Here is a 13567-nt window from a genome sequence, read left to right on the forward strand (position 1 = left end):
TTTTTTTGGATGGGAGTCTCACTCTGTCGCCCAGGCTGGAGTGCAGTGGCAAGATCTTGGCTCACTGCAACCTCCACCTCCCCAGTTCAAGCAATTCTGCTTCAGCCTCCCTAGTAGCTGGGATTATAGGCGCTTGCCACCATTCCCGGTTAATTTTTGTATTTTTCATGGAGATGTGATTTCACCATGTTGGCCAGGTTGATCTTGAACTCCTGACCTCAGGTGATCTGACTGCCTTGGCCTCCCAAAGTGCTGGGATTACAGGTGTGAGCCACTGCTCCTGGCCTCTCCAACAGTTTTTCACCTAATAGTTTTGATATCTGTGGATGAAAGTTCTTTAGTGACAAAACTGGTGATTATTTTTTGAACGCTTTCTGATTTTTCTAATAAAAACAACAACTGTTGAAAAGCAATTGAATATGCATTGAAGTACTAATGCTTTATGTAGTGATTTACACACAAGCCCATTGTACCTTTAAAATTAATATTCATTATCTGTGTTCATTTATACCCCAAACATTTTACAAATATGGCTTAAAAATATATAGTATAGCCATTACTCCAAAAAAAAGTGGCATAATTTTTAGATAACCCTTTTAAAATGTGGAGCTTCCAAATATGGGTTACTAGTATACTAGTGTAAATCAGGTCAGTATAAGTTTGAACTAATGAATCAGCAAGCATGTATTGAATGACATTTTAGGCCTGCACTGCCAGATGCTCCAATGTCCTAAAAGAAATAGAAGCTACCCCTCCTTGTCCACAGCTTTCAGTATTTAAAGATTGTGTCACATAGGTGATCAAATAGGTTTTGAACTAGGTTTTGCTGTACAACAAATCACCCCAAAACTTAGTGGCTTAGAACAACTATCTTTTCCTTTACTCTCAAATTTACAATTTGGGCAGGACTTAATAGGGATAGCTCGTCGGTTCCATACGTCGCCAGTGGGGATATTTCAGCCTGGGGCTTGGAGGATCCACTTGGAAAATGGCTCACTCACATGGCACGTTGATGCTGGCTATTGGCTGGGAGCTCAGTTGGGGCTGTTAACTGGGGCCAGTTTCTCTCCATGTGGACCATTCCACAGGGTGCTTAGGCTTCCTCATAGTATGGTGGCTGAATTCCAGGAGTAAACATGAGAATCAAACAGGCCGGGCATGGTGGCTCACGCCTGTAATCTCAGCACTTTAGGAGGCCGAGACGGGCGGATCATGAGGTCAGGAGATCAAGCCCATCCTGGCTAATGTGGTGAAACCCCGTCTCTACTAAAAATACAAAAAATTGTTTTTTTGGTGGTGGCAGGCGCCTGTAGTCCCAGCTACTCAGGAGGCTGAGGCGGGAGAATCACTTGAACCGGGAGGTTGAGGGTGCAGTGAGCTGAGATCGCACCACTGCACTCCCGCCTGGGCGACAGAGCAAGACTCCGTCTTAAAAAAAAAAAAAAAAAAAGAATCAAGCAGAAGCTATCGGGTAGGCAGCTAAGATGGCCCCAATCACTCTCACCCTTGTATAATCTTCCCTTGAGTGTGAGTAGAACCTATGAATATCATTAGATATTATTTTCCATGATTACTTGACAAAAGAGATTTTGCAGATATAAATGAGGTTTGGAATCAGTTGATCTTAAGATAGAGAGATTCCCTAAGTGAGCCTCACCTAACCACATGAACCATTTAAATCTGGGTCTGGAGGTTGGAGACTGGAATTCAGAGATTTAAAAAATGAGAGGCTTTCAAGGTGGAGGTGACCACCTGGCAAAAAATGCAGGCAGCCCCAGCTGACCTAAGAAACAGATCTCAGTCTTGCAACCATAAAGAACTGAGTTCAACTACCCATGTAACGAGCTTGGAAGCAGGTCCCCACCTCGACCCTGATCCTCCAAGAACTCAGTCCAGCTAACACCTTCATTTCAGCTGTGTGACACCCTGAGCAGAGAACCCAGTCATGCTGTGCCCAGAATTCTGACCTATAAAACCATGAGCTAATAAACAGGTATTATGATAAGCTACTAAGTTTGGGAAAATTTGTTGCATAGCAATAGAAAACTAACATAAGCTATTTTGGTTTTTATGGACTTAGCCTCAGAAGTCAACACATCACTTTTTCCATAGTCACAAGGCCACCCAAATTCAATGGAAGGGTAGATAAACCCACTTCTCAAAGATACGAGTGTCAAAGTTATATTTCAAGAAGAGCATAGGAGCTGGGTGCAGTGGCACATGCCTATAGTTCCAGCTACTCAGAAGGCCGAGGTAAGAGGATTGCTTGAGCCCAGGAGTTTAAGACCAGCCTGGGTGACAGAGCAAGATCCCATCTCTAAAAATATTTTATTAATTGATTGATTGAGATCTGGTCTCACTCTGTCACCCAGGCTGGAGTGCAGTGGCACAATCACAACTCACTGCAGCCTCAACTTCCTGGGCTCAAGTGATCCTCCCACCTCAGCCTCCCAAAGTGTTGGGATTACAGGGGAGCCACTGTGCCCAGCCACACACACACACACACACACAAAATATATATATATATATATGTGTATATATATACTCTTTAAATATATGTATTTATAAATATATATATTTATATATACATATATGTATATATATGGATATGTGTATACATAATATATCTGTATATATATGTATACATATATATATTTAAAGAGTGTATAAGATGGGAAATATTGTTGTGTACACCTTTGGAAAATACAATCTACCGTATTATTTAACTTGAAGTCACATAATTATAGAACTTTGGAGTTGAGTCTCATGGATTATCTGTAAAATGAGGTATGATAGTGGTACCTACCTCACAGCAGTGTTGCAAGGTTTCAGCATGTTAATCCACAGTAAGTAAGTGCTTACTATAGGGCTTGATATATAGGAAGTCCTCAGTGCATTTTAGCTGTTACCATTTTTATCATCCAATCCATCCATCTCATTTTACAAAGGAGGCTTGAGGCCTTGAGGGATCATGTCATCTGTCACGGTGACACAGCGAATTCATGGGAAACCAGGATTAAGGTTTCCTGTTCCTCACCTCACTCCTCTACACAGATTACTGTAACTTCTGATGTGTTTATGTTTTTCCAACTATGTCATTACATTCCTTTAGGCCGGGGAAGAAATCACCAAATGAAATGTTCCTTCTCCCCTCAAACCTTCCTAACATGTTGACTGGATGTGGCCCAAATTGAACAAGACAGGCCTGCCCGTCCAAAGGGACATTTTACAGAAATTTTAGAGAAATGGAGGTACAGACGTGTATTTAACTTTGCTGGTAGATGCTGGGCTGTATTTAACCTTTGTATAGCATATGTGTCTGGTAGACATTTGTTGATTGTTGTAACAAATGGGCCAGACCTACACTAGAAATAGAAGGTAAGACATTATCATGGAACCTGGCCAGCAGCTGAAGGGATACATAGAGGTAAAAGGGTACAAGGCTAGGATTGAGCAAAACTGTAGAGAATTTTACGTGTCTGAAGCAAAGGTAGTGATGAGACAGCCTTAGGATTAGAGAACATCAGTAATGTTGTCCAGTGGTTACCTCTCCTCACAGGTAAATTAGTTCTGCTGTATAGTTCACTGTGTGTGTGTGTGTGTGTGTATGTGTGTGTGTGTGTGTGTTTGAGACGGAGTCTCGCTCTGTCGCTGGAGTGCAGTGGTGCGATCTTGGCTCACTGCAACTTCTGCTTCCTAGGTTCAAACAATTCTACTGCCTCAGCCTCCTGAGTAGCTGGGATTACAGGTGCAGGCCACCACGCCTGGCTAACTTTTGTATTTTTAGTAGCGACGGGTTTTCACCATGCTTGCCAGGCTGGTCTCTAACTCCCAATGTCAGGTGATCTACCTCACTGCAACCTCTGCCTCCCACGTTCAAGGCGATTCTCCTGCCTCAGCCTCCCAAATATCCAGCTGGGATTACAGGTGTCTGCCCACCATGCCCGGCTACTTTTTGTACTTTTAGTAGAGATGGGGTTTCACCATTTGGCCAGGCTGGTCTCAAACTCCTGACTTAAGGCGATCCGCCCTCCTTGGCCTCCCAAAGGCCTCCCACTGCACCCAGCCTCAGTGTGTATTTTCTAAGCATATAGACTTTTGTAAGCTTTCTTTTACATTATTGTGATACACCTATCAAAATCAAGACATTTAACATTGATATAATACTATAATCTACAATCAGTATTCTTATTTGACCAATTGTCTCAATAATGCCCAGTGTAACAATTTTGTTTTTCTAGTCTAGGATCCAGACCAGGATTACACATGGCACTTAATTGTAATGTCACTTTAGTCTCCTTTAATTTAGACCAGGTCCTTTACCTTTCTCTGGCATTCATGACCGTGACATCTCTTTTCTTTTTGTGAGACAGAGTCTCGCTCTGTTGCCAAGGCTGGAGTGCAGTGACACAACCTTGGCTCACTGCAACCTCCGCCTCCCAGATTCATGTGATTCTCCTGAATAGCTGGGATTGCAGGCATGTACCACCACGCCCAGCTAATTTTTGCATTTTTAGTAGAGACGGGGTTTCATCATGTTGGCCAGGCTGGTCTTGAACTCCTGACCTCAGGTGATTCACCCGCCTCGGCCTCCCAAAGTGCTGGGATTACAGGCGTGAGCCATGGCGCCTGGCCGACCTTGACATTTTAGAAGAGTTCAAGTCTGCAATTTGGTAGAATTCCCCTCAATTGGGGTTCATTTAATGTTTCCTCATGACTGCTTCTATGATCTGTGTATGCCTTCCCCCAAAATTCGTATGTTGTAACTTAATCAACCACCAAGGTGATATTAAGAGGTGGGGCCTTTGGGGAAGTGATTAAGTCATGAGGGTACTACCCTCACGAATGGAATTAGTGCCTTTATAAATGAGGACTGAAGGAGCTTGTTCATCACTTCTGCCACGTGACGATGCAGAGAAGGAGTCATCTATGAAGCAGAGAATGAGCCTTCACCAGACACTAAATCTGCTGGCACCTTGATCTTGGACTCCCTGGCCTCCAGAACTGTGAGCAGTACATTTCTGTTGTTTATAAATGACCCAGTCTAAGGTATTTCGTAATTGGAGCCCAAATGGACTGAGACAGCTACCTTCAGGGTGTTCATTTTTGGCACGAACACCACAGCCACGATATGTCCCCAGTGCCTCACAATGGGAGGCATGTGATGTCTGGTTATTAGTGATGTTAAGGTAGTGTTCACCAAGTTTCTCCACTGCAAAGTTAGTATTTTTCCCTTTGTAATTAATAAGTAATTTGTGCAGAGATACTTTGAGACTATGTAAATATCTGTTTCCTCATTAAATATTTAACCTGCTCGTTTTAGCATGTATCGAGGATTCTTGTCTGAGTCAATATCACTCTAATGATTGCAACATTATATTTTTTAAGTGATTTTCTGTCTTGTGGTTTGAAACAATAAAAATCAGAAATGTATTTCATTAAATTTGCCATGGAATGCTGGCCAACATTTACAAAAACATACCTGCTCTTGAATTATGGCCATGAAACAAAACACTTAGGATTTCAGTATTTTATGAAACTTTTGTTGTTTGGCCATATCCTATACTGATTTCCTGGAATATTTGCTGTTAAATTCTACCAAAGGGAATAAATAGTATTGTGCCTCAAGAGCAGCTGAATGAATAAAACAGTAGGCAGATATATTGGCTCTGCTATTTTCAGATACTGCTGAAAGTAATTTTAGAGCCATCTGTGGCCCTGATTCTAATCTTTTGCCTTTTTCATTGTTTTTCTCATGTGACTACAATGTCTGAAGGCTGTGTGGTTATCCAGCATCTTCCAGTAGCTACAAGAACGTTAGTTAAGTGTATTGTACCTCAGTTTCTTTAGCTATAAAATGCCCCTCCCTTGTCGTTGTAGTCTGGCCTCGATCCCCCAGTGCAATGAACTGGCAGGAGGGAATGGGTTATTTTCAGCTCCCATTGAACCATGGTTTCCTCCAATCTTTTGTTTGGTTTATCTGTCTTATTCCAGATGAAAGGGGACTACTGGCTGGGTGCGGTGGCTCAGGCCTGTAATCCCAGCATTTTGGGAGGCTGAGGGGGCAGGATTGCTTGAACCCAGGGGTTCAAGAGCAGCCTGGGTAGCATGACCTCATGTCTACAAAAAATATAAAAATTAGGGCCAGCCATGGTGGCTCACTCCTGTAATCTCAGTACTTTGGGTGGCCGAGGCAGGTAGATTACTTGAGCTCCAGGGTTTGAGACCAGCCTGGACAACATGGCAAAAACCCCATCTCTACCAAAAATACAAAAAATTAGCTGGGCATGGTGGCATGGGCCTGTGGTCCCAGCTACTGGGAGGCTGAGGTTGGAGGATCCCTTGAGTCTGGAAGGTGGAGGTTGCAGTGAGCTGAGATCATGCTACTGCACTCCAGCTTGGGTGACACAGCAAGACCCTGTCTCAAAAAAATAAAATAAAATAATAAAATAAATAAGAAATCTTTAAAAAAACAAAAATTAGCTGGGCGTGGTAGCACACACCTGTAGTCTCAGGTACCTGGGAGGCTGAGATGGGAGGATCACTTGAGCCTGGGAGGTGGAGGCTGCAGTGAGCCATAATTGTGTCACTGCACTCTAGCCTGGGTGGCAGCGTGAGACCCTGTCTCAAAAAAAAAAAAAAGAAAGAAAAAAGAAAAAGAAAAAAACACTATGTAAATAGCTTGCTCTTTATCAGACTTTCTCCCCCATAGATTCAGCATTCATCAGTGATTCTTGTCCAAACCAATACGTACTGATGAAGTGAAAGTGACAGTTTTCCAATGCCATTGATTCTTCTATACACAAACACACATACATACACACACACACACACACACACACACACACACATTAGTTAGCATTCTATTATAAGGAATACCTTCCCTTCTCTCCCCATTTACTTACTTATCTACTTATTATCAATATGGTCTCATGGACTTTATTTATTCAGTGGGTTATAATCTATTACTGTCCTCTTAATTTTAATGGTGAAATTGGCTCAGCTTTGGACAGTGGGAGCCCCTTGAAGCTGTCTCCTTTGACCTTCTGGCATGAAAACTAAACAAAAAGGTCTACTCTGAAAGTGCTGTTTCCTCCCTTATTTATTCCATTCTGTCTACTCCCATATCTTGTAATTAACTTTATTGTTTTCTGGTTTATATTTCCTATGTTTCTCTTTACAAAAATAAGAAGATACAGGTTGAGAATCCCAAATCTAAAAGCTGAAATCCAAAATGCTCCAAAATTCAAAACTTTTTGAGACATATGAAGGAAATGCTTACTGAAGCATTTCGGATTGTGGAATTTTAGATTGGGGATGTTCAACCAGTATAAGTGCAAAGATTCCAAAGTCCAAGAAAATCTGAAATCTGGAACGCATCTGGTCCTGAGCATTTCAGATCAGGGGTATTCAACCTGTTACGCTTCCTTTTTTCTCCTGTCTCACATAAACAGTAACAACGGAATAATACTATTTCTTTCTTTCTTTTTTAGACAGGATCTCACTCCAGTGGCTGACCTTGGCTCACTGCAGCCTCAACCTCTGGAGATCAAGTGATCCTCCCACCTCAGTCTCCCAAGTAGCTGGGACCACAGGCATGCACCACCACACCTGGCTGATTTTTGTATTTTTTGTAGAGACAAGGTCTTCCTATATTGTTCAGGCTGGTCTTGAACTTCTGGACTCAAGTGATCCTCCTGCCTCGGCCTCCCAAAGTGCTGGGATTACAGGCATGAGCCACCATGTCGGGTCTACAATACTTTTTTTCCACTTTTCTTTTTTCTCTTAGCAGTATATTCTGGAAGCCACCCCATATCACCTCACAGAAGTCTTCCTTATTCTATGGTATTTTAAAAATAGCTACATAGGGGTCAGGCGCAGTGGCTCATGCCTGTAATGCCAGCACTTTGGGAGGCCAAAGCAGGCAGATCATGAGGTCAGGAGTTCAAAACCAGCCTGACCAACATGGTGAAACCCCATCTCTAAAAAAAAAAAAAATACAAAAATTAGCTGGGCACACTGGTGCATGCCTGTAGTCCTAGCTACTTGGGAGGCTGAGGAAGGAGAATTGCTTGAACCTGGGAAGTGGAGGTTGCACTGAGCTGAGATCACACCATTGCACTGCAACCTGGGTGACAGTAAGACTCCGTCTCAAAAAGCAAATGAAAAAAAGCTACATAGTACTCTGTTGTGTGGATGTATCATAGTTTATTTAACCAATATCCTTTGTTTCAACACTTAGGTAGTTTCTACTATTTTGAAAGTACAAATAATGCTGAATGTCCTTGTATATAGCTATTTTCTTGTTACAGGTGTATTTTAAGGGTAAAGTCCTAGAAATAGTATTTCTGGGTTAAAGGGTAAATACATACTTAGTTTGGTTAGATACTGCCAAATTTGCCCTCCAATTTGCATTACAACAGTGTACAAGAGGGTTAGCCCACAGCCTTCTCAACAGAGTGTACTGTCAAGATAGAAAATGTTTACTAGTGATAGGTGAGAAATAGTACCTCACTGTAGTTTTTTTTTTTAAAACAGGCATACTGAGGTATCATTTACATACCATACAATTTATCCATTTAAAGTATTCAGCTCAAGGCTGGTGCAGTGGCTCATGCCTCTAACTGCAGCACTTTGGGAGGATGAAGCAGGCGGATCACCTGAGGTCAGAAGTTCGAGACCAGCCTGGCCAACATGGTGAAACCCCATCTCGACTAAAAATACAAAAATTAGCTGGGCATGGTGGTGTGTGCCTGTAGTCCCAGCTACTCGGGAGGCTGAGGCAGGAAAATTGCTGGAACCCAGAAGGCAGAGGTTGCAATGAGCTGTGATTGCACCACTGCACTCCAGCCTGGGCGACAGAACAAGACTCCATCTACAAAAAATAATAATAATAATGTTAAGTATAAATTCTCAATTTTATATACTTTTGGGTAACACTTGGCAAACTAACCTTAAATAATTCCTATTATGACATGGTTTTGCTGTCCATGACCAGGTCACAGGTTGTTCTATATGTGACTTACCATGCAAGCTTTACAACTGGTCTGCACCTTGTTCAGTGAGATGAGTCTATTGATGTGTTTGGATATCATGAAATGTCAAATTGCTATAAAAATGGCTCAACACTGGCCAGGTGCAGTGGCTCACGCCTATAATCCCAGCACTTTGGGAGGCCGAGGAGGGCAGATCAGGAGGTCAGGAGATTGAGACCAGCCTGGCTAACGTGGTGAAACTCCATCTCTACTAAAAATACAAAAAGTTAGCCGGGTATGGTGGCATGTGCCTGTAGTCCCAGCTACCAGGGAGGCTGAGGCAGGAGAATTGCTTGAACCTGGGAGGCAGAGGTTACAGTGAGCCAAGATCACGCCACTGCACTCCAGCCTGGGCAACAGAGCGAGACTCCGTCTTAAAAAAAAAGTCTCAACACTGATCTCAAGTTTTGTACTTATTACATGGCAGACTGGTGACCGTGCATATACCACCCTTTGGGTAGCCCACTTGGCTCAGTGGCAAGTTACTGGAAATCTCCTTCTATTTTCAAGGATAAAGGGGCTTCTGTGATGAGTGAAAAACAAGCTGAGGTGTTAGCTGAAGGTAAAGGGAACACTGAAGGAGTGGCAAACCAAAAAAGTCACTAAAAATTATAATCATGACCTTGTTGCCTTTTGAAGTGACAAAAGTAAGAACATCTACCCCAATTCCTCCCTCATTTTGCCATGTATATGTTTATATATTCCAACCAGTACCACTTTTCCTTTCCTTACCCCTCCTCTCCATCTTTCTCCCTATCACATAAAGGTTTGCCGCTGGTGGTTAACTTGAAAATGTAGTCGATAAATATCACATGGTACCAGAAAGTAGAAAGGTGCTCAAAAAATGATGGGATATGTGAGAAAGACAGAGGAGCCAACTTAAAGGGGCTCCCAGTGGCCAAATCTAGGACAACTGAACAATAAAATAAATGATAGTAATGGACAATAATGCAGACTAAAACAAGTATCCATGAACTTATGCTGACATAAATAATGAATAAATAAATTAATAGGGGAGAAGGAAAAGCTCTCCCTTACAGTAGAATTCCAATGAATACAGAGGGAATGAAGAAAACAGAAAATCATCTTTTGGTAAACACAGTAACGATTGTTTCAGGCAAAAATCACCAATGGATGAGAGACTAGTGTGTGAAAGTATGATAAAAATGGGATACAAATGTAGTCCTAAAGAGTCTAATTACCACCAGTAACGGTGGCTCACGCCTGTAATCCCAGCACTTTGGGAGGCTGAGGTGGGCAGATCACCTGAAGTTGGGAGTTCAAGACCAGCCTGGCCAACATGGCGAAGCCCCGTCTCTACTAAAACTACAAAAATTAGCTGGGCATGGTGACGGGCACCTGTAATGCCAGCTACTCGGGAGGCTGAAGCAGGCAGAATTGCTTGAACCTAGGACTCGGAGGTTGCAGTGAGTTAAGATGGCACCACTACACTCCAGCCTGAGCGACAGAGTGAGATTTCATCTCAAAAAAAAAAGAGTCTAATTACAAAGGAAAAAGCAGTCACTTTATGGGGCAGAAACCTGGCAGAGACCACCTGAGCCAAAGTTAACGTCACCAAAAACAAGGCATCAACACCATCTGTCTCTGATAAGGATGCACTGAGCTGGGCGCACCACTTCAGTGAGATTCTTTCTAAAAATGCATAACCTGAATTTAATCATGAGCAAGCATCAAACAAACCAAAACTGTGGGATGTCCTATAAAATAACCGGCCAATACTCTTCGAAAGTGGACTGTGTCAGATTAAAGGAGACTAAGGAAACATGACGTCACAGTGCGTGCTCCTGGACTGGACCCTGGTCTAGTAAAAGGACATTGGCAGGACAGCTGGCAAAATTTAACCAAGGTTTGTTCCTATTGCTTGCAAGAAACTGGCTAGCACACATCAATGGCACAATGCTGGGTCCAAGCAGAGTTCCTTGAGTTTAGTACTAAAATTATAGTTTATATTTAAAGCATTCATAAACTTTATTGTGTTCTTCTACTGAATGCTAATTTTTATAGACCTGGAGTATTACTACCCTCATTATGTAGATTAAAAATGCTGATTCAGAGGGATTAAGGGATTTGCTCGAGATTGTTCAACTTGTAAGTGGTGAAGCAGTGAACTGAATTCATCTGTATGACTCCTGATGCATTTCCCTCACAATGCTTCTTATTGATATCCTTCCCCAATGACTGCATTTTCCAGAGAAAATTCAGAATATTCAGTCATTCTGCCATGAAAAGGGTAAAAAAAACTACCTGTGCCCAAGGTTAGAAGGCTTGATGCCACTGTATGCATAATCACTGACCCTGGTCCCTACATGGAAAATTGTTACATTGTCCATTAAAAAGTTAAGTTTAGGCCGCATGCGGTGGCTCACGCCTATAATCCCAGCACCTTGGGAGGATGAGGCGGGCAATCACTTGAGGTTGAGAGTTCAAGACCAGCTTGCCCAACATGGCAAACCCCTATCTCTATCAAAAAATACAAAAATTAGCTGGGTGTGGTGACGTGCACCTGTAGTCCCAGCTACTTAGGAGGCTGAGGCAGAACCACTTGAGCCCGGGAGGCGGAGGTTGCAGTGTGCCGAGATTGTGCCACTGCACTACAGCCTGGGCAACAGAGCAAGACCGTGTCTCAAAAAAAAGAAAAGAAAAAGTTAAGTTTAGAGTGGGCCAGGCACGGTGGCTCACGCCTGTAATCCCAGCACTTTGGGAGACTGAGGCAGGCAGATCACTTGAAACCAGGAGTTCGAGACCAGCTTGACCAACATGGTGAAACCCTGTCTCTACTAAAAATATGAAAATTAGCCAGGCATTGTGGCAGGTGCCTGTAATCCCACCTACTTGGGAGCCTGAGGCAGGAGAATCACTTGAACCCGGGAGGCAGAGGTTGCAGTAAGCTGAGTTCGTGCCACTGCACTCCAGCCTGGGTGACAGAGCAAGACTCTGTTCCCCAACAAAGTTAAACTTAGGCTGGGCGTTCAGTGGCTCATGCCTGTAATCCCAATACTTTGGGAGGCTGAGGCTGGAGGATTGCTTGAGCCCAGGAATTCGAGACTAGCCTGGGCAACACAGACCCCATCTGTACAAAAAATTAAAAAATAAGCCAGGCGTGGTGGTACACACCTGTGGTCCCATCTACTTGGGAGGCTGAGGTAGGAGGATAGTTTGAGCCTGGGAGGTTGATACTTTAGAGCTGAAATTGTGCCACTGCACTTCAGCCTGGGCAACAGAGTAAGACACAGTCTCAAAAAAAAAGTTTACAGTTTCCGTATTACTTGGCATCAATGAAAATGGATTTAGATTATTATTCCTTCAACAAAACACATAAGAAAATAAAAATCAATTATATATTATTCCTATTAGGCCATAAGCAATATCTACATATGCAGAATCTCGATATTTTATAAACCTGGAATAGTCCACCAATGAGATGTAAAGTGTTTGGGTTTTCTCTTTCAGTGTCAGTGGAATCATCTGCCATGAGTCTGCCTTTTCTGCCTCTCACACAAATCTCGACACTGTGATTTATGTTCCTGAACAAATTAGAATTAATTTAAGAGCAAATCATCAGCAACAGGTATAATAATCTTGGCAGAACATTTATTTTAATGAATTGCTTTCTGCTTAGAAAGGCAGATAGAAGGATGCTGATGCCATTTACCCTATATGGATTAGTGCTGTCATGTAATTATTTTTTTCTCTTCCCCTAGAACTTAAAGTCTCATCAGTTTTAAATTACAAAGGCATTGGTTTATTTCATACTTAATCATAACAATCTAACTTCTCTGGCAATGTTTATCTAAGAAAGTTGTGAAAGACAAATGAATTCTAACCACCCTGCAGCATGATAGGTTCCTGCTCCCTACACATAGACCGTGTTGCGTTCCATGGAGGTCAGAGTGGGAACTGTTTTGGTGAAAAGCAGCTGAAAAACCCTCACCCCCATCACTCTGGCAGGAAGTAGGGATGGAAGAGTGATTTTAGAACAATGTAGATTTTTGGCCGAACGCCTCTAATCCCAGCACTTTGGGAGGCCGAGGTGGGTGGATCACGAGGTCAGGAATTTGAGACCAGCTTGGCCAAGATGGTGAAACCCCGTTTCTACTAAAATACAAAATTAGCTGGGTGCAGTGGCGGGTGCCGGTAATCTCATCTTCTCAGGAGGCTGAGGCAGGAGAATCGCTTGAAGCTGGGAAACAGAGGTTGCAGAGAGCTGAGATCACGCCCTTGCACACCAGCCTGAGCGACAGAACAAGACTCGTCTCAAAAAGAAAAAAAAATTAAAAAGAACAATGTAGTTTTTCTTCCCTGTGAAGCTGAGTATCAGCTTACCTATTATTTATACTTCAAAGAGAGGCAAAAAGATAACCAAAATTTCCTCCATTCTATTGGGATTTGACACTGTAATTGTCAAGGGCATCTTGCAGTAAGTGATAGAAAACACAACCAAATAAATCCTACCTTCTCAAACCTGCCAACTCAATGCTATTTAGAAATAGTTTGATGATCTTTGCAAAGAA

This window comes from Aotus nancymaae, unplaced genomic scaffold (assembly GCF_030222135.1).
Source record: "Aotus nancymaae isolate 86718 unplaced genomic scaffold, 86718_ANA_hifiasm-v0.15.2.pri h1tg000058l, whole genome shotgun sequence".
NCBI classification, from domain to species: domain Eukaryota; kingdom Metazoa; phylum Chordata; class Mammalia; order Primates; family Aotidae; genus Aotus; species Aotus nancymaae.